We start from the raw sequence: 25,102 nt of genomic DNA, 5'->3' as shown, positions 1-25,102 counted from the left end.
TGACAACCCCTTCCTGGCTGATTTTCTTCTATTGGATTAGAATTTGGTTCTTGAATTTCCTGAGTTGCCTATCCAGGTGCAGTTTTGACTCCCGCCCAGCTCCCTTTCAAAGCTCTCTTGGTTCTGACTTTGGGGTGCTCTTTGGGGCCCCACTGCTCCCTGCCCTCACTGTATTTATAACTTCCTCCATCCACTTCCTTCTTCTCATTCACCCTTCTTGCATTACTGCTCGAGAGCCAAGCCTTCATTTCCGGAGCTGGAATATGGTTTCGATTAGAAAGCACTGTTTCCCCTGGAGTCCACGTAGTGCCTTTCAGTATCCCAGCCCACATTTCATTGCTGTCCTCCTCTGGTCACATTTGGCCTTGTCAGAGAAGAATGACCTCATTTTCGTCTCTTTAAGAGTTTGACCCTATTTCTTCCTTTGAACCATATTACATTATGGGTGACATTATTTATGTTTTCCCTTTCACCCCTGTGACATGCTTCAGGCCATCCCCTTTCCCATTTGCTGGGTCAGAAAGCACAGGCCATGCATGCACAGCCTACATTAATTCTTTCTTTCTAAATGACTGCTTTCCAGAGAGCTATAGAAGTTCTCAAATCTACATCCATTGAAGGCACAGTTTTGCCAAAGGTATCGACCAGGTGGCTCACTCTGGCTTTGGAATCAAATTTCTATTTAGATCTCAGGAAAGAAAATGAATGATTGAGTCCCCTCTTCAGTAAATGAAAGGAGATGCTATATAGATTTTTGCTTATGATGCCTGAACCTCAAGGGGTCCAGATTATGGTCACAGGAAAAAAGGAGACTTGACACAAAAGATCTGGTTTCATAACCCCATCGGGGGTTATTTCTGGAGTGATGCCATCAGTCCTGAAGCCTCTGTCTGTCTCTGTCTGTCTGTCTCTTTCAGTTTGCATGGGTTACGTGTATTATTCCACTTTCCCCTGCTGTGACAAAGTACTTGAGATAGACAGATCGATTCTGTCAACTGTTTCCTGCTCCTGCTGCTTTGGGATTGAGGGAGGCAGAGCACCATGGTGGGCAAAGCTGCTCACCTATGGCAGAAGGAGGCAGGGGGAGCTGGGCCTGAGATCCCAGCACACTTCCAGAACACTTGCCCAGGGATCACACTTCTGACTAATTCCCACCGCTTAAATTTCTTCCATCTCCCAGTAGCTCCATTAGCTGGGACCAAGTTTGAACATAAGCTTTCAGAATGTTTAAGCTTGAATCGTAACACTGACCCTAAAAAATATCACAAAACAACAAACATGTGTTTCTCATAGTTTGAGAGTCTGGGGAACCTGAGAGGGAAATGTCTGGTAAGGGTCTGCTTCCTGGCCTGTGGACCGCCATCTTCCTGCTCACAGGGGATTAAACAGCCTCATCTTATGCAGGAGCATTCTACGGTCAGGACCCACTGACCTCCCCGAAGGGTCCACTGCCCACTGCTGTCCCCGGAGGGCTAGGGTTTCAACAGAAGAAACTGAGGGCTTGGGGCGCAGCATTTGTTCTGAGGTAAATTTTCACTTATAAGATAGAGCTAGTGAATTTTTGTATTGTTCAGAGAATCAGTAAATAAAGAACTCTTGGGTACTTAAACATGTTTTGTGTCACAACACAGTAGAGCAGTGGAATAAGCACCAGCCTTTGAGCCCGGCCTGTTTGCAAGGCTTTGGTTTTAATAATGGTATTTTCTGTAGCACAACCTTGAGTGAATTATTCAAAATCTATAAACTAGAAAATCAGATTACAAAAATATTCACCTCAGATGTTCACTGAAATAGAATAAGGGTACTGAAGCCCTTGAGAGCGTTTGCCAGAATGTGCTCGATTGCCAGTGGTATTCTTATTGTTCTCAATGTCTCACATCCATGATTTCTGAAACAACTTAAAGGATGCAATTACACGGGATTACATTTGTTTCCATGTTCGCTTCTCTCCAGCTAGCATGAGAATACTTAGAACAGGAATCGTGTCTTCACTTTCTCTCCTTTTGCACCACACACGGAAACGTGATTAGTATTGGTGATGATAAAAGGGTCTTCACCCCAGAGCACTGCGAGTAACTGCTGGAGCAAGCCACACAGCTCATCATTACCCTATGTGAGGACCGCAGAGCCAGCCTTGCCTCTTAGTGAAAAGTTCTACCTCATTGCTTTCTCCCCATACCCACCATTGTTTTCATAAAGTCCAACAAAAATTCTAACTGCAAAAGTAATAAACCATAGGTTCAAACCTCAGTATTGAAAAACAAAGTAATAACCAGTCAATCTGGACTTGCATTTCAGATGTTTCTAAAAGTCCCCATATTATAGACACTCTTTTATGGACCTTTTCAGTTTTCTTTGTATGCAGAAATCTACACTACAACATACCCATCATATAGTTTTTGTTTTGTTTCAAAAATGGTATATGTGATATTACTTTAAATTTTTTACTCACATTGAAAATTTAATGAATGCATACAATTTGTAGCTAATCATCTACAATTGAGGTTTACCAAATAATTTTTTAAAATTTAATCATTTCATTTTTCCATTATCAAGATACATGAATAGAATTTAAATCTAAAAAGTGGTATTTTAAAAATTGTTTCCTGTAATATTTTTGATAATTTAGTTTTGTCAAAAGTATTTTTATTTTATACTTATTCTTAGTTGGTTACTTTGATGGACATAAAAATTTGGGTATGAATCCTAGAAATCACCAACTTTGTGGAGATTGAGGAAGAAGAGTCCAGGATGAGCACTAGCACAGATGATTTGTGAAGATTTCTAAAGTGGAGAAGTGGTGACCATCATGAGGTAACAAAAAGTCAGGCCAAATGCACCTCATTTCCTGTCATGCAGTTAACAAATGGGAAGATTAGATGAATTTAATATATCTGGATTTCACCAAGGAATTTGGCAAAGACTCAAAAGAGAGAAATATGCAATAGATTATAGTAGAGTTAAGCTCCGGCTTGTTTAAAACTTAAAATCAATGAGTTTTTATTAGTGAATTAACGTTACTTTCCAGTGAAGTTCCTTGAGTCTTTGAACATGGACTATATCATGAGTTATTTTGCATGAATAGTGAAGAAGTATAAAAACCACTACATCAAGCTCAAAGGTGCCCTCAAATTGATTTTAAAATGTAGCTAATAGCTTTAAAATTAGAGTGATTAAAAATAGACCTCATAGGCATTGAAGATCATCTCTTTGTAACAAGGGAACTTCTAATAATTTTTTAAGAAAATTTACACTTAGTTGGCAGATAAATCAACTTCCCAAGAACAATATGGCTAAGCTAAAGTGTAAAAAGTGTGTAAGTATAGTATGTGTGTCTACTTATGTAGACAATTGAAAATACGTACATGTAGATGATGAAATTTCTACATATGAATTTAATCAAAAGGCCTTGCAGTTAGGCCATTTTTACACCTTTTGTCCCAGGGTTAAAGTTTTATAGTAAATATGAAAGAAATACAGGGACACTAATACTATCTTGCTTATTTTTATTAACATGAAGAATCATCTTCATTGTGAGGAGGACTGAGTTGCAAAACTATGATACAGTTGTGAATACAGCTCTCTGTCTTCCAGTGTTAGGTGCTGTGTTACAAAATACACATTTTTGTTTTGGAGAGGTGTCTATCTGTGTGTGTTTCATCCAGTAACTAATATAGTAAATATTACTGGAGCTGAAAATGAAATATATCTCCCAATATGTTAGCTGTATGATAAGCCAAGCTCTTATTCTTTAAATATCAAAGAATGAATTCTAGAAACAACAGAGGTTAAGAATAGAAATATATTCATTGATAGCAAAGCTCCTGAGGGGCAGCAGGGGACCCCACTCTATCAGGGAGTTTCATAGGGTGACACCCACATGCTTACAATGTGGTCCACAGCCGTGATCATCCAATAAGGAAGATGATGGTGTCCAATTGGGAGACAAGTCACATAACAAGCATGGATGGAAAGAACGAAGATTCTACTAGGAGGTGGTGGGTCCAGAGGTCTCTGCTCACCCTCTGGGTTGCTGACATCTATATAGACTAGGATTTGTTCTCTGAGGAGGTGTGCAGGTCTGGTCATCTTGTCTTTATCTTGAGGCCCAGTCACTAACAGATGTGTCTCTGGCCACAGCTGTGATGTGTTTCAACTTTATCCTGACTCTCTTGAGGACCTAGCCCTATCTGACTTCCTGTAATATTTCTACTAATTCATCTAAAATATAACCACTTTGAAAGGGGCAAGAGTAGGGGATGAAAAAGAACACAGAGAGAAAAAAATTAAGATGTATTATTTACATGTACCAACTCCCCACAATAATTGCAATCGTTATGTACTACAAGCTATACTAATAAAAAATAAACACATGTGACTTTCACATGTTTTATGTGATCTGGAAGAGGGGTTGAGGTTAAGTTGCCCATATCTATTCCCCCATCTTTTGAAGGTCAAAGAGCAGCTTGGTTACAACTGGAACCACTGAGGCATTATGCTACAAAAATAAGTCAAGCCTGAGGTACAGAAGGAGGGGCTGACAGGATAATGCCCAGGCTAACACCAATCTATTTGAATAGAGTTTTGTTTCCTCCTGAAGATGGACAGTCACCATGTTGTGGCAATGTGGGATAAACCCACAGCCCTTGTCTGGAACACGCAGCTGCCTGGATCATAAACTCTCAGCTTCAGTAATGAGTTAAAGAGGCTGAGTTTAAAATATAGGCAGATAGTTTATTTGGAGAGGGGGTTGGGCTAGACAGTTACCCTGGTGGAGAGGGGGCCTTCAGAAGTGAATACCCAATACCCATGGTGTTTTAGCCTCAGCTCCTTTTATTTAGGACTAGTGATTTCTCCTATCCCCACGTGGGTACCTGGAAGTGTCGCCATCCAATTGGCCCTCTGGCTGTCTTTGATCCTAACCTGGGTCCCTCTGTAGACATTCTTTCCAGCCCTCTGATTTCTTTCTGCCATTTTATGAAGGATAAGTGTGTGCAGGGTGAAGGGGCTCATAAAAGGCAGCTTAGAGCTATAACTTAATGAAAGGGGACATGTGTGTATCTGGTGCAGGTAGTTGTGTAAAGTGAGAACATATACGTAAGTATGTAAGTATAGGGGTGTGTGTGTGTGTGTGTGTGTGTGTGTGTGTGTGTGTGTGTGTGTTTATATATTAACTAAGAGTCCTTAGGTGGCTGCCCCTGGTCTCCTTTGCAGAAGTAGGTGAGAGGCTGGTTTCCCAGGCCTTTCATGTCCGTGACTACAATTCCTGCTTTACTAGTGGACTCTTCTTGCTAATTATGTTACCTGGCACCTTCCTGAGTCTGGTTTCTCTCTCCTTACTTTTGTCTTCCTAATTGCTGGAGTCTATCTGCAGAGGCAAAAGCTGCCTTTAGTAAGATTTCCTATTAATTTCTTTAATAAAGCTCAATTAGATCCTACTTTATTCTTTTTCCTGCCTATAGTATGTCCCTACCACAAGGTGGGTGATAAATAAAAAGTAAGTAGCAATCCCACACATTAGCAGCTGAGACCCTTAGAAGTTATTCTGGATATTTTCACTCCTTCCTCAATCTTTTCCCCAGTGGACAGTGGCTAAGTCATTCCTCTGCTATGATTTAAAATGATCTGCTCTACTACACCTCAAAGCTCTGTGATATCTTCTCTTAAGGGGAGAATAAATTTGCTTATTGTGTTTATGTACCTGATTTTATCATTTTATTAATGGATCATGAAGGTATTACAACAAATATGGAAAACTCGTTAGCTTTGGAAAGTATAATTCCAGAAGGGTTGGATGGTCTAACTTTTGTTCACTTTACCACTTTTGGTACTGTGTGAAGGTGTTGCAAAAGTAACCGACTGCTTCTTACTTGAAAAAATATTTCACTTATAAAATTAACAAAGGTACGGATTTACTAATTTCTAAATGATGCAGAAAAAACTGAGATATTGAGCATCATCATAGAGAAAAGAACTTTTCCCATAGGCTGACCCGAGCTAACCCTGAGTACTTTATTTTCATTTCCTCTTGGTTGCCACATTTCACAGAAGTACCCCAGGATAATGGATTGCACCAATGAGTGCCGTGTTTTAAGAAAGTTCTGTTCGTGGCTGCCTGGATGAATAGTGTCATTGCCTAGAGACTGTGGAGCAGGGAATGCTCCTGTATAAGGCTGAGTCTTTGACACAGCGTTTTGCAGCCTTTAAGTGGCTCACAGAACCTGGCACCTTCCGAAATTTCTAAAATCAGCCAGTGTTGAAATGACAGCAATTAATTGAAAGTCTTCAAAGTCAATCTATGGGCTAAATACTCATTCATCTGAGTGTTGTATCTGATCAAAGGTATCCTAGTCATGATAGGAGGGGCTCCGGAAGTAAGCTCATGAGTGAGGTAACTGAGGGCCCTGGTGGGTTTTATTCTAAAAAATTCAGAAGGACAATTTGTAAAGGACTAGAAAGGCTGAGAGGACCAAGGGTTGTCTTGTCAAGTTCCAAGCTCCCTCAGCCTTATTACAGATCCTTGACGACTACCTGTTAAGGACACTGGGGTTCCCTATGGAGAAGAAGGGGCCCCATTGTCTCTGAAGTCTTTCTGAAGGAGGAATTGCTGAGTCCTCATCTGGGCCATAAAGGACGGATGGGTATTGCTTTACTTATGTTGCACTGCAAGAAGTCAATATAAATTGAGACCCTTTACCATCAAAGGCACTTGGTAGGATTATTTTTATGGCCTTCTATTTGAAGTCTGTTGGATTTCTAGGCTCCCCACAAGAAAAACCCAAATATATTCATATTTTCAAAGAGTTGAACAAGAATACAAAAACAAGTTTTCTCTTCACCCTTTTCATTTTAATAGAATTTTGAAATGTATATGAACAGGTATGATTTACAATATTCAGGTATCTAATGACACTAGATATCCTTTAATAAAGATATATACAAGGTCAAGAATTTTCTTTCTGTGCACAAAGATTTTACCTTTCAACTGAAACAGTATTTCAGAGGCCAGCAAGACAGGCTTTTATCAGGGCTTAGTATAAAGGGCCTGCAGATGCTATCCTGTGACCCCGGTCTGCATGATGAGGGCCCTGTCTTCATCCCTACTTCTAATTTATGGGACTCAGAAACAGAGGAGTTGGGCATCTTGTCCACAGGCAGAATATGGGCGAAGTGGGTGAGCCAGGTAAGAACTGGAGAAATCTATCATTAGTGTGTGCCATTAACTGCTGTGCTGTATGCTTACCTGTCTGATCTCTGAAGGTGATTTCAAGAAAACTCCAAAGTCATTTTGATTTCAGACAGAAGACGACATTAAACTATATTACATTTTCCTTCTCATAATATTTTAAGTGAGTTCAAATAAAAATCAAAGGAGCTAAAGGTGTTAAGCTCATGAGTGAGGTAACTGAGGGCCCTGGTGGGTTTTATTCTAAAAAATTCAGAAGGACAATTTGTAAAGGACTAGAAAGGCTGAGAGGACCAAGGGTTGTCTTGTCAAGTTCCAAGCTCCCTCAGCCTTATTACAGATCCTTGACGACTACCTGTTAAGGACACTGGGGTTCCCTATGGAGAAGAAGGGGCCCCATTGTCTCTGAAGTCTTTCTGAAGGAGGAATTGCTGAGTCCTCATCTGGGCCATAAAGGACGGATGGGTATTGCTTTACTTATGTTGCACTGCAAGAAGTCAATATAAATTGAGACCCTTTACCATCAAAGGCACTTGGTAGGATTATTTTTATGGCCTTCTATTTGAAGTCTGTTGGATTTCTAGGCTCCCCACAAGAAAAACCCAAATATATTCATATTTTCAAAGAGTTGAACAAGAATACAAAAACAAGTTTTCTCTTCACCCTTTTCATTTTAATAGAATTTTGAAATGTATATGAACAGGTATGATTTACAATATTCAGGTATCTAATGACACTAGATATCCTTTAATAAAGATATATACAAGGTCAAGAATTTTCTTTCTGTGCACAAAGATTTTACCTTTCAACTGAAACAGTATTTCAGAGGCCAGCAAGACAGGCTTTTATCAGGGCTTAGTATAAAGGGCCTGCAGATGCTATCCTGTGACCCCGGTCTGCATGATGAGGGCCCTGTCTTCATCCCTACTTCTAATTTATGGGACTCAGAAACAGAGGAGTTGGGCATCTTGTCCACAGGCAGAATATGGGCGAAGTGGGTGAGCCAGGTAAGAACTGGAGAAATCTATCATTAGTGTGTGCCATTAACTGCTGTGCTGTATGCTTACCTGTCTGATCTCTGAAGGTGATTTCAAGAAAACTCCAAAGTCATTTTGATTTCAGACAGAAGACGACATTAAACTATATTACATTTTCCTTCTCATAATATTTTAAGTGAGTTCAAATAAAAATCAAAGGAGCTAAAGGTGTAGGGAAGGTGGGACGGGTAGGGGAAGGGTAAATAGGGAAAAGAAAAAAATGTGAGATAATGAAAAGATGGAAAGAAAGTGATTGTAGATGGGGAGGGGAGGAGGGGGTGAAAGGAGGGCAGCGACAAGGGGAAAAAATGGGAACTAAGACTTGTCATGTAGAGGTGCAAGATCCCAACAATGAATGTAACTGCACTGTATACCTAAAATGTACCAATAAACTTAATTAAAGCTGAAAAAAATCAAATACCACTTCCCTACACACATACATACACACCTGCATCCTTTGTGGTACTTGAATAACGTTGACTAAGAAAAAGAAGTATGGCATTAAAACAGTACTACAACTATACACACTTGGGGCTGGGGATTTAGCTCAGTAGTGCCATGCCTGTCTCACAAGTGCAAGGTTTTGAGTTTGATCTGAGTTTGACCCCTGATACAAAAAAAAAAAAAGAAAGAAAGAAAGAAAGAGAGAAAGAAAGAAAGAAAAGAAAGAAGAAAACAAAGGAAATTATACACGGTGACACACCGGGCATTGCTAAGACCTTTTCCTGACCCTTTCCACTAATACTGGCTGAGTGGAGACTACTCAAGGATTGTGTGGGAGTGCTGATGTTAACTGACTGGCCTCCTGACATCTCTTGCCTCCTCTCCTTCTCTCAGCATGGGTCTTTAAGTGTATAGACTGAGAAATTCTTTATTTAAAATGCTCGCTGTCTGAGCCAGACACAGGACACACGTGTCCATTCCCCGCTACTCTGCAAGCTGGGGTGGAGATTCACTCGAGTTTAGGAGCTGAAGACAGGTCTGGGCCAAGAGGCTGGCCTTGATAAAGTGTTTCAAACACTCAGTGAGTGTTGTCACTAGAGTCCTAGACATGTCTCCTGGATGTACCCTTCAGAAATGTTAAAGAAATAATATGAATAGCAACTCCCTTGCAATCCAAACCACATATATGTGCTTCCCTAGTCTAGTTCCCCTCAGTTATTATGTGTTAAAATTTTGTACTTTGATAGAAGTTTCAAATAAAAATAACTGCAGAATTAGTGGAAGGATTTTGTTTACCCTTTAACCCTATCTCTTGATTCCTTCTCTAGAGATAACTATGTTGAAACATGTTTCTTTTCCATTCATTGAATAGTATTGTAATGTCTCTATTGTATTAATGATATTGATTATTTTATGGGTTTATACAGTATAGTGTCTACTGCACATGCAGTCTTGAAACTTGTTTTTATACCATCTCCCATCATTTAGAAAACTTTCCAGTGTCTATGCTTTTTTATTTTTCCCATTTGTGAAATTTATGTCTTCATGTTCCTTTTTTCTTTGCTGTTTTGAAAGCTATATTTCTGTTCTTTCTGGGGTAGCATTCAATGTGTAACAGACAAACTTCAACTATATTGCTTTCTAATGCCAAAATTATTAAGCTTTCTGGTGTAATTTTGAACAAGACAACATCAGTGTGCTTGATGCATAAAATAATCACCTTATTTCTTGGTATAGCTTTCAATATTCTACTCTAGAAAGAGAATTGGACAACTATTTTTTTCTGTCTTTGTTTCAGAAATTTCAAGAAACTGTGTCACGACAAACACGGAGAAGCAGCCCTCACTCACTAGCTCGGCTTCCTTCTCTTCCCTTCCCCTCACGGCAGCCTCACCAAGCCTTCCCTCCTCCAGGCTCTTCACTGCCTTAGCAGACTGTCAAGTCCATACCTGCAACTCTTCCCAAACTCACTGATTTTGATTTAAATTCGACTATCAAACCTGAATCACATCCTGCTATCTTACATCAAAATCCTATGTTTACACTTAACATTCTATTTTTTGTCTTGATAGTTTCCTCTTTCTCTTTAGGTAGAAACTGTGTGACTTCTGGAAAGTACCACAGTCTCACATTCTCTACAACCCCCTGTAGGGGATTCTCCACAGCCAGCGCTCTGTAAGAGGCCCTGATTATCTATCAGTAAATGAAGCACTTCCAAGGGGGTTGAAACCCAATATTTAGTGCTGGGTCCTCAGGAGCCATGGTGCTAAACTGATGAATTTTAGAGAGACTTCATTCTGTGTAATGTGAAAAGAACTGTTTTACACCAAGAGGACGGTTTATACAATGCGCCAACTATGCTAATCAAACTGTTCTCAATTCCTCTTCTCTAAGCTCCATATGGAGATAGTTAAAGTTCTAGCACAGGGCAGAAGAAGAAAAAGATACAAAGTCACTAAGCAGTGAGATAGCTCTCTCACAAAATCTCTCACAGTTCTTAAACAATCAACAGTGACCAAACCTATCAATTATGTTCACATGAAGAAGGATTTACCAGCAATTTTTTCCAGTGGTAGTTGTTATGGTATCAGTGTGTGTGTGTGTGTGTGTGTGTGTCTGTGCATGTGCATGCATGTCAAAGCAATGTAATATAAAAGACAGAACTGGAAAAAATTATGTACATTGTTTGAATATCAACTTCCTGGTACAGAAAGTAGATATAAAAATATTTTTAGAATATTTATCTCCTCTGATGATTTGTAAAGATTAGAAAAGATAACCTACATGGAAAGTACATTGGATATCACATGCAAGTAATATTTGTATCTTTGTTAATCTTTTTGGGTGGAAAATATGGGCCAAGCTCAAGTCATGCCAAATAATAAAGGTGAATAAGAAATTTATGTGTTCCCTTTCTGATTTTCAAAAAAACTGTTTCTATCATAATTTCTCATCTTGTTAACTGTGAGAAAAACATGCTATCCATAGAAGGAAGGACTGCAACTCTCTGACTTCTTGTGCTCAGGGATCTCTGAAGCTTTTTCACACTTCTCAATTTTACTTACCATCAGGAAGGAAGCTTCGGTATAATGGGTGAAGCAGTCCCAGTACAAGAAGGAGCAGAGTGCAGTAAGCTGCAATTGGTTGCTAGAATTTGTAGGAAATTTTCAAAATATTCTTTAAAGTGTACCCCAACTTTCTTCCACACATCTAGGAGAGATGGAATAACCATGTCTGATAATGCACTCTGATATTTTTACATGGTCATAAACACATCCGCAGAATTTTCTCATACTCACTCACTTGTTCATTTATAGTCAACAACACTTGATCTCTCCCATGAGCTCAAATTCATAATAGACCTTGAAAATTGAGGCATGTGTTCTTTTGGCCTAATGTGTTTCAGGTTTAGTCTAATTCTTATCACATAGTAGAAATATATTGCATCATTGTTGAATGAATAGACTATTTTATAAGAACAAAGTGTCTGCTGGGGTGGACAAGTAAACAAGTTGGCAGTATCTCACGGGTCTGTGTGAAAACTTCCTGAAGTGCATGTGGATGTCCAGGTGATCTTTGAAAGAGTTGTAACTAGAATTTATAATAAATACTGCACCACTTTTCAATTCATAAAGCCATTATACTTTCTGTTCTCAGTACTGTTTTCTTGTTTGCTATCTGGTGGTAGATACAAGTCTTGGAGACTGAAATCACTTACAAAATGGATTGCAGAACAGTCCACTGTGGGTGGCAATGGTCAGTGTGGTGACTTGGTTTTGAACCTTGATCCACCTTGATTTCCTGGGTGACTTTTATTGACTCTGTTCTCCTGTATGGGCATCAGATTTCTGGTACAAAAATGAGGAAACCAAGTGGATTAACTCTTAGGTTTTTGCCAACTCTAAAATTTTGAGTTCAAAGTGCTGAAATATTGAAAAAGATAGCAAGGACTGAAGAAAAAGTCGGTAAGAGTTCACAGCCCAGTTTTGCCATTGAAAACCCTTACTAGTGAGGACAATTTATTTAACATATATTCAATTCCTTTTCATCATAATTTAAAAGAACATTTGAAACATAAGCTTGGGGTAGGGTATAAACATTTTTTTTTATGGGAATGGAACCCAGGACCTCATGCTGCTAGGCAACTTTTCTACCACTGACCTATGCTCTCAACCCTCATATGTGGAACCCAGGTTAAATAAATGAACACAGAAAGCAGAGCAACACAATACAATAGTAATTATTATTACCTAATGCTGAGCATTGTGTTATTAACCTCACTGGGCCTCACAACTTCCCCTATGCAGAGTTAGGATACCAATGTGTGCCCTGGCAGCTCCTGTGTTTGGTCAGGTTTGGGGGAAGAATTTGTAGACACCTGATCCATGGCATTGCATCCACTTTCAGAGAGCTAAAGGTATGGCAGGCAACGGCCTGAACACCATACCTGTCACTGTTTCAGGGACTGAGATTGCTGCAGAAGGCTCTGCAGAACTGGACTGAGAAGGGCTATCAAGAGCCACTATTTCTTCCTCACTAAATATTTAACCTATTATTTGTTAGTGCAAACTGCATGACAGGGACTGCTCCAGGAAAGAGCTAAGGCAGGCTACATGTGCATGCTGTGTTCGGCATACATGCCAAAAGAAACCTCAGCCAGCTCAAAAGCAAACAAATACTGCTTTGGCAATAAAATTTTCAGTAAAATAAAGGAAGCACTGCTAGGAAATCTCAACTGAGGAGAGACACAGTGGGACAAGATTTAGAAAATTATTGTGTGTAAACTTTCAGGCTCTGAAGGTTATTTTGAGTGTGTGCTGAAGGAGGATGGTTTTACATATAACACAAAGTTGATTGTATTTTCCTTGGATTTATAATGTTTTACAACCACTTTATTTTGTTATGAATTCTAAATGTCTGTGTTCTCCCCTCACATGCAGGTTATTTTCCTGTTTCCAGGTTCCCTGACAGGTGGATAGCCAAAGTTATGAGTTTACACTAGGTTTTATCTACACTGTGTGACACGAGGAAGACACACGATGATTTTTGTGTTAAGGTTTTTTAGCAGAGCCATAGGTGCTTGAAGGCTTTGTGATCCAAACTCCCTGCTGGAGTAAGGAAGGAAGTTTCAGGTGAGGTGTTCAGTTCAGGGCCTTAGGCGGGTGCGGTTGTGATGTGTCCATCCTTGTTCCAGCTGTCTTTGACTGCATAAGCATGGACACAGTAAGTCCTGAGAGTCTTGGGAGGAGATATTAAAGAACTGGAAAATGAGGCAGATGCTGCCTTTGATTTTCTGCCCTTGCTCTTCACATACTTCCAGATGGGAGGAAAGTGAGCGCAGTGAAGACATCCTGCCACTGGCTTACAACCAAGGTGCAGCGAGACCGAAACACCACAGGATTGCAGGTGCTAGTCTTCATCTTCTTTTCATTCTTTTACATTGATGATTGTAAAGGGAAGAAATAGGGTTATTTTCAAGTCCTTCTTAAAAGGGGTATTTAGAGACAGGATAGCAGCTGCTTCTCAGAAGAACAAATGGGGACTCATTTTTGTCTGAGAGCTGCTGCTTGCTAGACATTGTTTTTTAAACATGAATTGTCTCTAATACAACTGTTCAATCGTACTATCTACATTCAAGCAAGGATTTTCAGTGTATACGGACCACATGCTTTTATTCATTAATGTCTTTCTAACTATCTCTTTTATGGGTACCTAGTGTTTGAAAGCTTGAATTGTGGATTAAAATTGGTGAATTAAAATCTCACCTTCACTCCTCTCTTGGTACATGACTGTGGTCCATGTATTTTCCTCCCTTGTAAATAAGGACAAAGCAAATGCTGACTTCCTGTGAGGATTAAGTACTATAATAAAAGTGAAACACTAAAATTAAGAAAGTGGCTTACAGGCAAGTGTGTAATGAATCCTGATTGGTATTTTCATTCTACTATTATGTCTAGGAAAAGAAAGCTTTAGAAAATAAGTGTCTTGTCCAATAACATACAGATAACAACTGACAGTTTGACCTTAAGCTCTATTTTCCTGACTCTGATTCATGCTCTTAATGTTTGAATACATATTGCACAAATGTCCAGTGATTAACAGGGAGGAGAACTGCTGCAAACTCATCCCCTGCTCGGGAGGCACTTTTCTGATCTCTCCCTTCTCAGGGTAGGAGAGTCACAGCATAAAGAAGTATAGAGAAAAGGTGTTCGCTTACATCTTATGTAATGCTTATACTTTACCCAAGAAGACTGGAAACTGTTTTGTGAATATGTTTTAAGGTATTTGAAAATTTTCACCAAAACTTCAAAAAGTTTATAATGAATGATTAAAAAAACAGCTTTAGTTGGTTGAAAGATTTAATTTTTAGAACTGCTAAGCCTCAAAGTGTCCTGTCTTTAAAAACAGGATCCCTCGCAGAGGACAATGCATGAACATTAAAGAGGTCTTTTTGGAGAAGAAGTAGACACAGGAGCAAGGTAAAGGAGGGAAGCAGCACTTTCTCTTGATATGAACATGGCTGTTTCGCAGTCTCTCCCACTCTTCAGAGATGTACACTGCACTGAAGATCCAAATCCCAGTGCCTAGAAGGGACCATGGGCTTTCCAGCATCAGAGCTGTTCCCCTGGTCTCCCACAAGTCTCACACTCCTCCCACACCATTCCCGGGACACCCTGAATGGCCCACCACATGCCATCCACCTCCATAAGAGTCATTCATCCTGCTTTACCACTTCCTGGAATCCTTTGACCTTAATTTCTTGCCTGGCTGAGGTCTGATCATTATGTCTCAACCCAGTCTCTTTCCCTTCCTAGCAGAGTTCAAAGCTCAATCTCTCCCACAGAATACCCGTAACATTGCTGTATTTCATCATCCAACATTCTCTGTGGGTGTCTTTTCCCCTCCACTTCCAAATTTGGACTTCATCAGAATACTTTCTGAATTCCTGTTGATTTTCCCTTTGCAACTAAAAATCAGAGGCCACATCTCTCTGAGTAATGAAGCAGAACTCTGGGGTAGTACATAGAGTGACGCATGCATGTCCTCTAATATGTGGAGCTTATTAGTAATGACACCTCCCTTCATACCTCATATGTGTCCACCTCTTAGCCAAACATACATCTTTACCTTGGAAGATGAGGTACAAGGGCTGAAAAAAAAGGCAGTAATTTTTAAATTAAAAAAAAATTATTACAATGAAAGTCCCATTGCCATTAATCTCCCCCAAAACACTTCCTCTCACTTTGAGCACATTTATCTCATCATCCTTGCCACTTTCTGAAGCATTTCTACAAGGCTTCTTATGTGCCTTCGTGAGATATGATTTTTTTAAAAAAGTGTGGTGAATGCTGCTGCCAAGTGCTAACCAATAAAATGGTAGGCTCATGAAAACATTCTGTGTGTCCCCATCTACCTTATGCACTGGACAATGTACTAGGCGGCTTCTGGCTCTTCCCTAAAATCAAAATGTCCATGAAGGGTCAACATTTTGAATTGATTCAGGATGTTAAGGCAGACACAACAGTGCAACCAAAGACTTCTACAGAAGAGGTCTTCCAGAACTGCTTCAAAAAGTGACAAGAGTAACGGAAAAAGTGTTTGAAGTGAGCAACAGTATTTTAGGGGATTGATAGAAATATATCTTTTACTGCAGTCATTTTTTTAAAATTTAAGCACTTACCATAGTTTTTGATCATTCTTCAAATATCACGCAGTATAATTTTTTCTTTTAATCATTCAATATATATTCTCATCTCTTTATTACAAACAGGTGTCTCTCAACAGGAAATTTCTCAAATCCCTGAGGTATAAGGACATCCTATACTGAGATAGGCAAGTATCCCACTATCCTGATTTTAGCTAAGTTTGTCAACAAGCAAATCTTTTAAGAGCTCATCAAGTTTGCTTTGCATAGACAATTCTCCTGTGAGTATTAGAAGCACAGTAATTGCCAGATAATCTTTTCATACATGGATTGAGAAGTAAATTATGAGACTTACAAAAATCATAGACTCATTGCAACTTGAATTTGTGAAGGGCTGCATCCATACAAGCTTAGAATTTTTTACCACTTTCAGCTAATTAAAATCTCCTATGGTGCCTCTTCCTCTTTCCTCTCTTCCTTCATGTTTCCCCTTCCTTCTTTGTTTTTCCTCAGTTTTTATTCCCCTTTTCTATTCTTCACCTTCACTTCCTTTCCTCCTCCTCCTCTGCTTTCTTCTCTTCCTTCTTCTCCCCTCTTTATTCTGCTCTTCTTGCCCTTCTGGTATATCACATGTTACCTAAATAGGACACAAATGTCCTGACACTCGTGAAGATGAAAGACCATGCTGCTTCGTTGTGTTCAGAACACTTTTGATGTATCTGTCCTAACGTGAAATGCACTCTTCTATAGACTTAGCTCACACAAAAACAATGATTAGCTGCTTAACGTCCACTCATCATTAAAAACTCAGCTCAGGTATTAGCTATAAGAAAGACCTGTTCTGTGTCACCACTTTAATTAAGAGCTCTTTTGCCATGTGTTATTCTTCTTTACACAGTGGCAATGTGAAAGGACATTAAAGAGCAGAATACCCAGAACCCACTGTGTTGGCTCAAATTCGCCTTTTGGCAAATGTACTTAACTGTTCTGTGTCTCGGTTTACTTATCTAAAAATATGGATGGGTGAGAATGACAACATCCCATAATAGTACCCTAACAGGAGATTTAATGGATGGTGGACTCTTGACTTATGAACACAATTCATTCACTACGGCTGGTTGTAACTGAAGTTGGTTGTAAATCAAGACTCTTTTTCCCATAAGAAATAATGGAAGTACTCATTATGCATTCCAAACCTCCCAAAGCACCCCTTAAATAACAGTTTTTATAATAAAAATTTTGTATATTATATGTAACACTATAATTTTCCTAGTGCATTCACCAAAAAATTATAAAATGTTCCTAGTTCACCAGAAACAATAATTTCATACTGTGCTCACCATTCAAGTTGACATCTTTGGCTTACAGGAAGGGAGGATGAAATGCAAGGTGATTCTTGTTTGAAAGGAGAGTCCCCTTCCATAAGAATATCAGGAATCTGGCTCTCTGGTGCCCTTTCTGTCCTTGAGAAAGTCTGTAGCCCACTAGGACCTGCTTCTGGCTGACTAGGTGTCAACCTTTTCCTAAACTAAAAACTGGTCTAAGTTGTCTGTTTCTGTCGTTTCTTTAACATTGTTCTGTAGTATGACATAATATTATCATTAAGCAAGTGAATGCAATGGTTGGCTTTTTCTGTTTGTAGCTCTGTCCATTTTTTCAGGATTTCCTTTATTATAGAAGTGCATGTAATTTTAGTGCATGTAATTTTCATGCACTTTGTTGCACTGATTTTTGATACTCTCCCTCCTCTTCAGAAAGCACTGCAGCTGCCATTCTCTGTTGCTCAGCCAGAAGTTGCTGAGGTCCTCTGTAGACAGCTCCTCTGAGTGTTCCTCCACCAGTTCCTCAGCATCACCACTGTCTACCTGCAAACCTATGCACTCTGCTATAGTGACAGTGTCATCAACCACAGGGTCATTTGAAGGGTCAGTCTCCTCTACATAGCCTTCAAAGTCTCTCTTCTGCATAATTTTAGTCCACACTTTCTTCCAGGCAGATCTCAGTGTCATCAAAGAGACACTGGCTTAGTTTTTTCAATTAACCACACACTGGAAAGGATGCTGTAATGTTCCTTCCAGAATTCTTTGAGATATAAGTCTGTAACTGCGACCATCCAGAAGCACATCAGAAACAGTTCTTTGGTGTATACCTTCTTATAGTTAGCTCTAAACTGCTGATCTGCAGTCTGCAGTGGAGGAGTTGTATTAGGTGGGAGGAACTTGACTGAAAGCCATGGAAATTCTTCAGCCAACTCTTCCAAATCTCATGGGTGAACAAAAACATCATCCATGATGAGGAGAGCCTTGAGTGGTAAACCTTTGTCCTACAGATTTCTTAATAGTAGGGCAGAAAGCCTCCCTGATCTACTCAAGAAGTGCTCTTGTTACTTTTTTTGTGTTAGATCTCCACATGAGCCCTAGGCTATTCTTCATGACTTTGTGTGTTCTGAACACTCTAGGAGTCTCAGAGTGATAAATCAAGAGGCCTTATCTTGATGTCACCACCTGCATTGGCACATAACAATAGTTAGCCTATCCTTCACAGGCTTGTGGTCAGGCATTTTCTTCTCTTCCTGGGTAATATATTCTCTCCTGGGCATTTTCTTCCAGAAAAGGCCATTTTCATCACAGTTGAAAACTTAATGAGAACAAAAGCCATTTTTCTGTGTCATAATTTTAAAGTGGTGCATGTAATTTTCAGCAGCCCTTTCATCAGCACTGACTGCTTCACCATACCTAGTTATGCTATGAACCCAAATTCTCACTTTAAAACTGTGAAACCACCCCTTACTGGCATGGAATGTTTCACCATTATTGCTCACTGGTGGATTATTGTTTCTGACCTGCATTTATAGCCCTACCTTTTTCACAAGTATAGGTTCAGATAGGCTATAACAGATAGGTGGCAGACCTGCCTTTCATTTAGCCACACTAACAGCCTTTCTACCTCATCTAACACTTTTGATTGTGACTTACTAACTTAACACCTTTAGCATCACTAGCTTCCTTACACAAATCTTGTCTCTGTAAGATTGTCAAGATGGTAGATTTTGACATGCTATACATGTCAGCAAGATTAATGCCATATGGGAGCCATAAAACTCGAGGGTCCACCATATATCTTAAGTCTACATGGCTTATAATAAGCAACAGAAGTATTTGTTATTATATTTAATTATAGTATTTACTGTTATTATTTTCTTACATCTACCATATTGATGTAAATGTAGTTAATTATGTATCTGTATCATTCACAGATTGTAGAACATGCTGTGCAATTGAAATACATGAGCCATAAATTTGGGACATATTTTAAATATAACACTTTTAGTAGCTGCTTTAAATATGAAAGAGAAATAGGTGAGCTATTTTAATACATATTAACACACTATAACTAAATTCATTTAAAAATGAATCTACTTAAATAATTAGTGAGATATTTTACTTCCTTTAGTACTAGGTGTCAGAAATCTGGTGTGTGTGTTAGATTCAGCACATATTCATTTGAAAGGGTCATAGGGAATTTACCCAGTGCCAGAGTGAGATCCACATGGCATTGATGCTTACACAGCATCTAGAGGGTGGGAGCTGATCCAACCCATTCTTTTGCGCTGTCTGTGTAAAGAAACAGGCCTTGTGATACAGGACTCCTAATTACATATTTTGGCAATGAATTAAATGAATAAAAACACAGACAAAGAATAGAAGAAAAAGTCATAAATATTGGGAATGGGAATATATATAAATGAAGATGAACTACTTTGTGATTTATATAAATCAGTAAGTTTTTGGTTTCTATAAATTCAGAAATAAGGAGTTTTGAGTCAGGTGTGGTGTCACTTGGTATAATCCCAGCAGTTGGGAGACTGAGGCAGGAGGATCCCTGGGAGTTCAAATCCAGACTGAACTATGCAGCAAGACCCTGACTTAAAAAGAATGAAAGTAAGTTTTTAAAATAAACAAAATAGAAACGAAAAAGGAGCTTTTTCTAGTGCAAATATAATACTTTCCAGTAGAGGGCAGAGATCTTACCTGTTAGGAAAGTGCTTTAGTGGTACAGGAAGTTTATCTAGTTTGGGAGAGCTATTCACACCTACACTTAAGAAGAGAGGAGGCTGGTATGGTTTCTCAAAGGCAGAGGATTCCATCCCACCAGAAGGTGGAAACAACTTAGCAAATGGACCCATGAGGGAGAGGTGGGGTTGAGACTGCATTTCTTTCCTGGCCTGAGCTATCTTGATGATGCCCATTATTTCCTAAAGGGCTACTCTAGTAGGGCTCACAAACCCCACTGAGGTAGCAGTCTACACAGGAGATGGATAGATTTGCTCACATTCACCTTTCTCCCACCAACAATCACTGCATTTATTGTTTTATTGACTAACAAAGTATTTGGCCTAAACCTCTGAACCAGTGTCTCTGTACTGGCAAAGAATTTCCCAGCGTCTATCCCTTTTTCCTATTCTCCTTCCTCTTTCATTGCTCTTTGGCATTACTTAGAAGAGTGCACAGAAGGAAAGGAAAAAATACAAATGATTCAGACATCTTCTGAGTTGTGAAGAATTCTATTAAACTTTTGAAACTTTTCTTGAACACACATGCCAGAATTTACATGTTCAAGGCAATTTTGATTTCACATATAGTCTTCTCAGAAGACATTGTTCTTAATCTTACAGGATTCCATTGACAGTCTCCTGTGGTTTCTAAAGGCACTGATTTCAGGGTCTTCTAATAAATGGTGCAAAAATATGTGATTTCATTAGCACTTCTTATTTTCTATCTGAAACACTGTATTACTTAGTTCAATAGGCCACATTTATTCACAAGGTAAAAAATGTGGATTGATTTTTACATATTCTCCAAATATTTACCAACAAAGAAAATGATGTCTCAAAAGTTTTGAAAGCAGTTCCCCAAAACTGATGGCAATAACAGTATTATTAGAGTAAGCACAGTCTGTTGAAGAAACTGCTCTGAAAGGGTATCTCTTGCCTAGGTGAAGTTCAAGTGTTGCTGAGGGGAAGTTAAGCTGTTCTAAATAACTTCAAGGCAAAGAAGAGAATCAGCAGGTACTTTTCCTGCTTGCATTTGATGCTATATTCTGGCAAAACCTGTACTAACCATGGAACCGTGGCCTAGACTTTGGGATAAGACATGGTATTTCACATGTTGTCACTAGGAAACATGGTAAAGTTAGTACTGTATGTCCAGTTTACAAGGCCTCACATGCAAACCTGAGATTTGAGCCGATCTACTCTGAAATCCTTTCCTGTGTCATTGTCAACTTTACATCTACCGTAACTATTTCTGCCCAAGCTACAACTAAATCTATGTTTTTTTTCCAGCTCAGTTCAACAGCCATTGACTAAGCGTCTATTTTTCCAGCTAAGACTCCTACCCTTTGGCACAAGGAACTTAAATTTGGCTAGAGAGCAGATGCCTAAACAGTTTTGTTTTCTTCACCAAGCACATGGCAGAAGGGTAGAGTGGTTTTTACAGGAGCAGTCAATTAACATGGAAGGTATGTTTACTACAAATGAGCTCTGAGGCAAGTGTGGCTGATCTAGGAGTCTGTGTCTGGGTGAGCACCGCCCCTGGCTGAAGCTGGTAGAGAAGTGGGCTGCACAATCCATCTTAGTCTCCAGAGTGAGGAACTCACCTGGTTCCCCAACGTCTTCTATCAGTTCACACAGATCTGCATTTGAGGAAGAGCTTCATGTCTCAGAGAAACTCCTGTTTCTCCTGGTTCTGACTTTACAAACTTCCACATATTTCCAAGGTTTCATGTACTGCTTCCTGATTGCTTTTCCTCTACCTTTTGTTGTTCTTTTCCCAACCTCTTCCTAATCCGTGGTTCTGTTTTTTGCTTTCAGATGCCTAGTTCCTATGTTTATCTGGTGCACAAAGATTCATAAAAATCAATCTCTTCCCCTGTAAATTAGCCATTGTACATTTCATGTGGAAGTACACAATGACACTATACTTGTGGGGAAAATATTAACAGAATATGTGGACAGTTGGAGTACAAGTATATACCTTAAGACTCAGCAACTTAAACAGTTTTATCTGTACATGCTTCTGCTTTCAAGTTGCACAAAAGAAATCCCAAACATTGCTTATGCTCATCAGACAGTAACACACATGCAAGTCAACCTTCTCCTACCTCATTCTCCCTTCTCTGCATTTTCAAAAATGATACTCAAGAGAAACTATCATTCATTACCCTCCTTGCAATGTCCATGCTCCATACCGCTTTTTCCAAATGATTTTTATTCTACCACCCACTCTATATTTTCTTATCTTTCTCCAGCCCTCCTTCTCTCTTACATGCTGTATATACTGATTTAAACCTTCATAGACCACCTCACCCTCTTTCTTTAACTTTCTCTGTTCTTAATTCCTATTCTTTATGGATTGTATAAAAATAAGAACTAATCTTAACCAAGATTGACTCTTTGAGGTTGAGAAGAGAGTGTTTTGGACTGAAACTAAGAGGAACTATTTGGAGGACTACAAGAGGCAGTTGGCAAATTTGCATTATTTTGTTGAGATGTACACATTTATATTTTCATATGCAATGAGATGAAATGCTTTCTTTACCAGAGGTCAACTAAACCTAAATTCTCTGAGCAAATCATTGATTGCATGGTGGTTTTGAATTGACAAACACAATGTAACTTGGCCTTATACTTTATTTAGAGCTTCCATTGCCATCAACTAGATTATTTTTATTAAAATCAAAATGCAATGTTCAAGGACAGGGTGCTGTGAGATGTGGGTTTACCCCCAGCATTGCTTCCTAAATCATCTGTCGCCAGTGTAGAGAAAGGAAACCCAGGAGGGGTTTCCTGTGAGGATCTGGAGAATGCGCGTCTGGGTCTTGGATCATAGACTGATGCAGGGACATCTGCTGCTGGCTCCTTAACTTGTTCAACTTCCCAGCCTTCAGCAAGGGCTCTGGCTGTGTTTCAGATTGGAAAGAGAGAAAGAAGGAAAAACAAGTCTTCTTGTAGACTTGAACTTTAGTTTGTTTTCTAGGAAATATGCTGAGTTAATTCAAATTTGATAATTTTCTCTGCATTTTCAAACAACTATGTTACTGTTTAAAGCATATATTTTCATGTTTGATAATCATCTTGGGCTCATTTCCTTTATTTTATTTCTTGTATCCCATAGTATCTTATAAATTCATAAATCATAAATTTCATTTCATACATCTTTAGTACAGTTCTTTGCTAGTTGTTAGCAACTCCTTAAAAATGTATTATGATGCTAAACCCTGAGAAAAGTAAACTAGGATGAATTTAGGACTTTTTGTCTACCCAGTGTTGTAATAGATATATAGATGTATTATTTTTCACTTAAGCCTGACAAAAATGCAGTAAGATACTATTATTCTTATTTTTTAATGAGGATTTGGAAATTCAGAGAGATGATTTTAATTTGTCTAATATCACACCACTAGATGTAGCACATCTGAGATGTCTGTATTTCTTTCTGGCTCATTTTTTATTCTTTAATTTAAAGTTTTATTTATATAAAATCTATGTATCAAAAGGTGCCAGACTCAGGTAAATGTAGACATGAAATTGATTTTTTATTTTCCACTAATGCTCTCACACTTTCTATATCAAGTTCCCTCTCTCTAGTGCTGACTTGTTTTCATCTCTCTTTGCTGTTCCATCCACAGCAAGCCAGTCTCTCTTTCAGACTCAAAGTTTGTAAAAGCAAAACTTCCCCTGTCCTGGTTCAGGGTTGTCCTTTTGATCCATAGTAGAGTTGGGAGACAGAGAGTGCTCTGATCACCACTCCATTCTGACCCTTGTTCGTTACCTTTCTTCCTTCTGTCTTAGTGATGCTTTTAGGGTTCTCCAAGTTAGGAAAAGTGATGACACATGTGAGAAAGATTAATCTTTTCTCTCTGACTAGTCCATGCCTTCTATAGGGCACATGCTCAAAATTCAGACATCAATGAAAATTTAAATGTGCAATCATTTGTTAGGTTTCTTTTATTATAATAAAAGACCAGTAGATAATGGCTTTTCATACTCCAGAGAAGTCTGTGGAAACAAACACTTGAGAATACAATTGAGAAATGAATTACAGTAACAAGAAGGGAGAAATAATAAAGAAGAATTTCAAGGGAGAAGAAATTCAGAGTTTTAAAATTAGGTATAAAGAGTCATGTCAAAGAAACAAAAAGTTTTATGAAACAGATGCAAGTACTGATATGAATAAAAAAGAGAAGACATGTGAAGTCAATTCTGAGTTGACAAAAGAAATAAAGAGGGTGCCAAGTGGGGGACCATCTGTCCTTTATTTCCCGAGTGCAAGTTCACGGAAGTGCTCGCTTGCAAAATACATGGAGTGACAGGGGACTCTGATTGCTCAGACTCTGCTCAGAGCTTTGGAGTCAGGAATAATAGACACAGTCACGGTGGGGGTTGTGTGTTATGGGCAAAGAAAGAATATAAAGAAAAACAATGAATATATGCTTTCATCTGGGAAAAAAATGTGTAGTAAATTTTACAGACCCATGAAAAACTTATTTCTAAAGAGAGTTTCCTTACTTCCAGTCCCATGGAAGTGTAGGTGACTTACTCTCTGAGAGCACCATCATGTGAATTGTTGTGAATCAGCTCAGCAAACTTTTATCACCAGTCATACTAATTTTCTAATAATTTTAAATAATACTATGCAATATTAAATTCCTAAATAAAACTATAACAGTTGTTATATAGATGTCTAAGATGAGAGGCAAAAAAGATCACAGACTATATAAATATGTATATATATATAATTTTTTAAATTATCCAGAATACAGCATATATCATAATTGTGGTATATCAATAGTTCTTGAGTGCCCAATCAAGGCTCTATAATAATAACATAAAGAACAATAATAGACCCAGCCGCCATCGCTCAAGCACCGGGAGGTAGCCTGGGCCCCGATCCACCGCGGGAAAGAGAACCACACCTGCTCCCCACCCAGCCACCATGGCTCAAGCGCCAGGAAGGTAGCCGCTTGGGCGCCCCTGAACCCCCATAAGCCCCCCCCACTCAAGAGAAATAGACTGTCAAAATGGAATAAGAAGCAAAATCCAACAATTGTTGTATACAAGAACCCACCTAGTGCAAAAAGAAGCCCATAGACTGAAAGTGAAAAGATAGAAAACAATTCTCCATGTGACAGGAGCCCAGAGAAAAACAGGGGTAGCAATCTTATTTGCAGACAAAGCAAATTTCAAACCAAAACTGATTCTAGTATTATTGATGTAGGACGGTACTGTAT

This window comes from Fukomys damarensis, unplaced genomic scaffold (genome assembly GCF_012274545.1).
Source record: "Fukomys damarensis isolate Sample0158 unplaced genomic scaffold, DMR_v1.0_HiC HiC_scaffold_5, whole genome shotgun sequence".
Taxonomy (NCBI): Eukaryota; Metazoa; Chordata; class Mammalia; order Rodentia; family Bathyergidae; genus Fukomys; species Fukomys damarensis.
The sequence above is the reverse complement of the archived record's forward strand: the minus strand, read 5'-3'. Positions refer to the sequence as shown.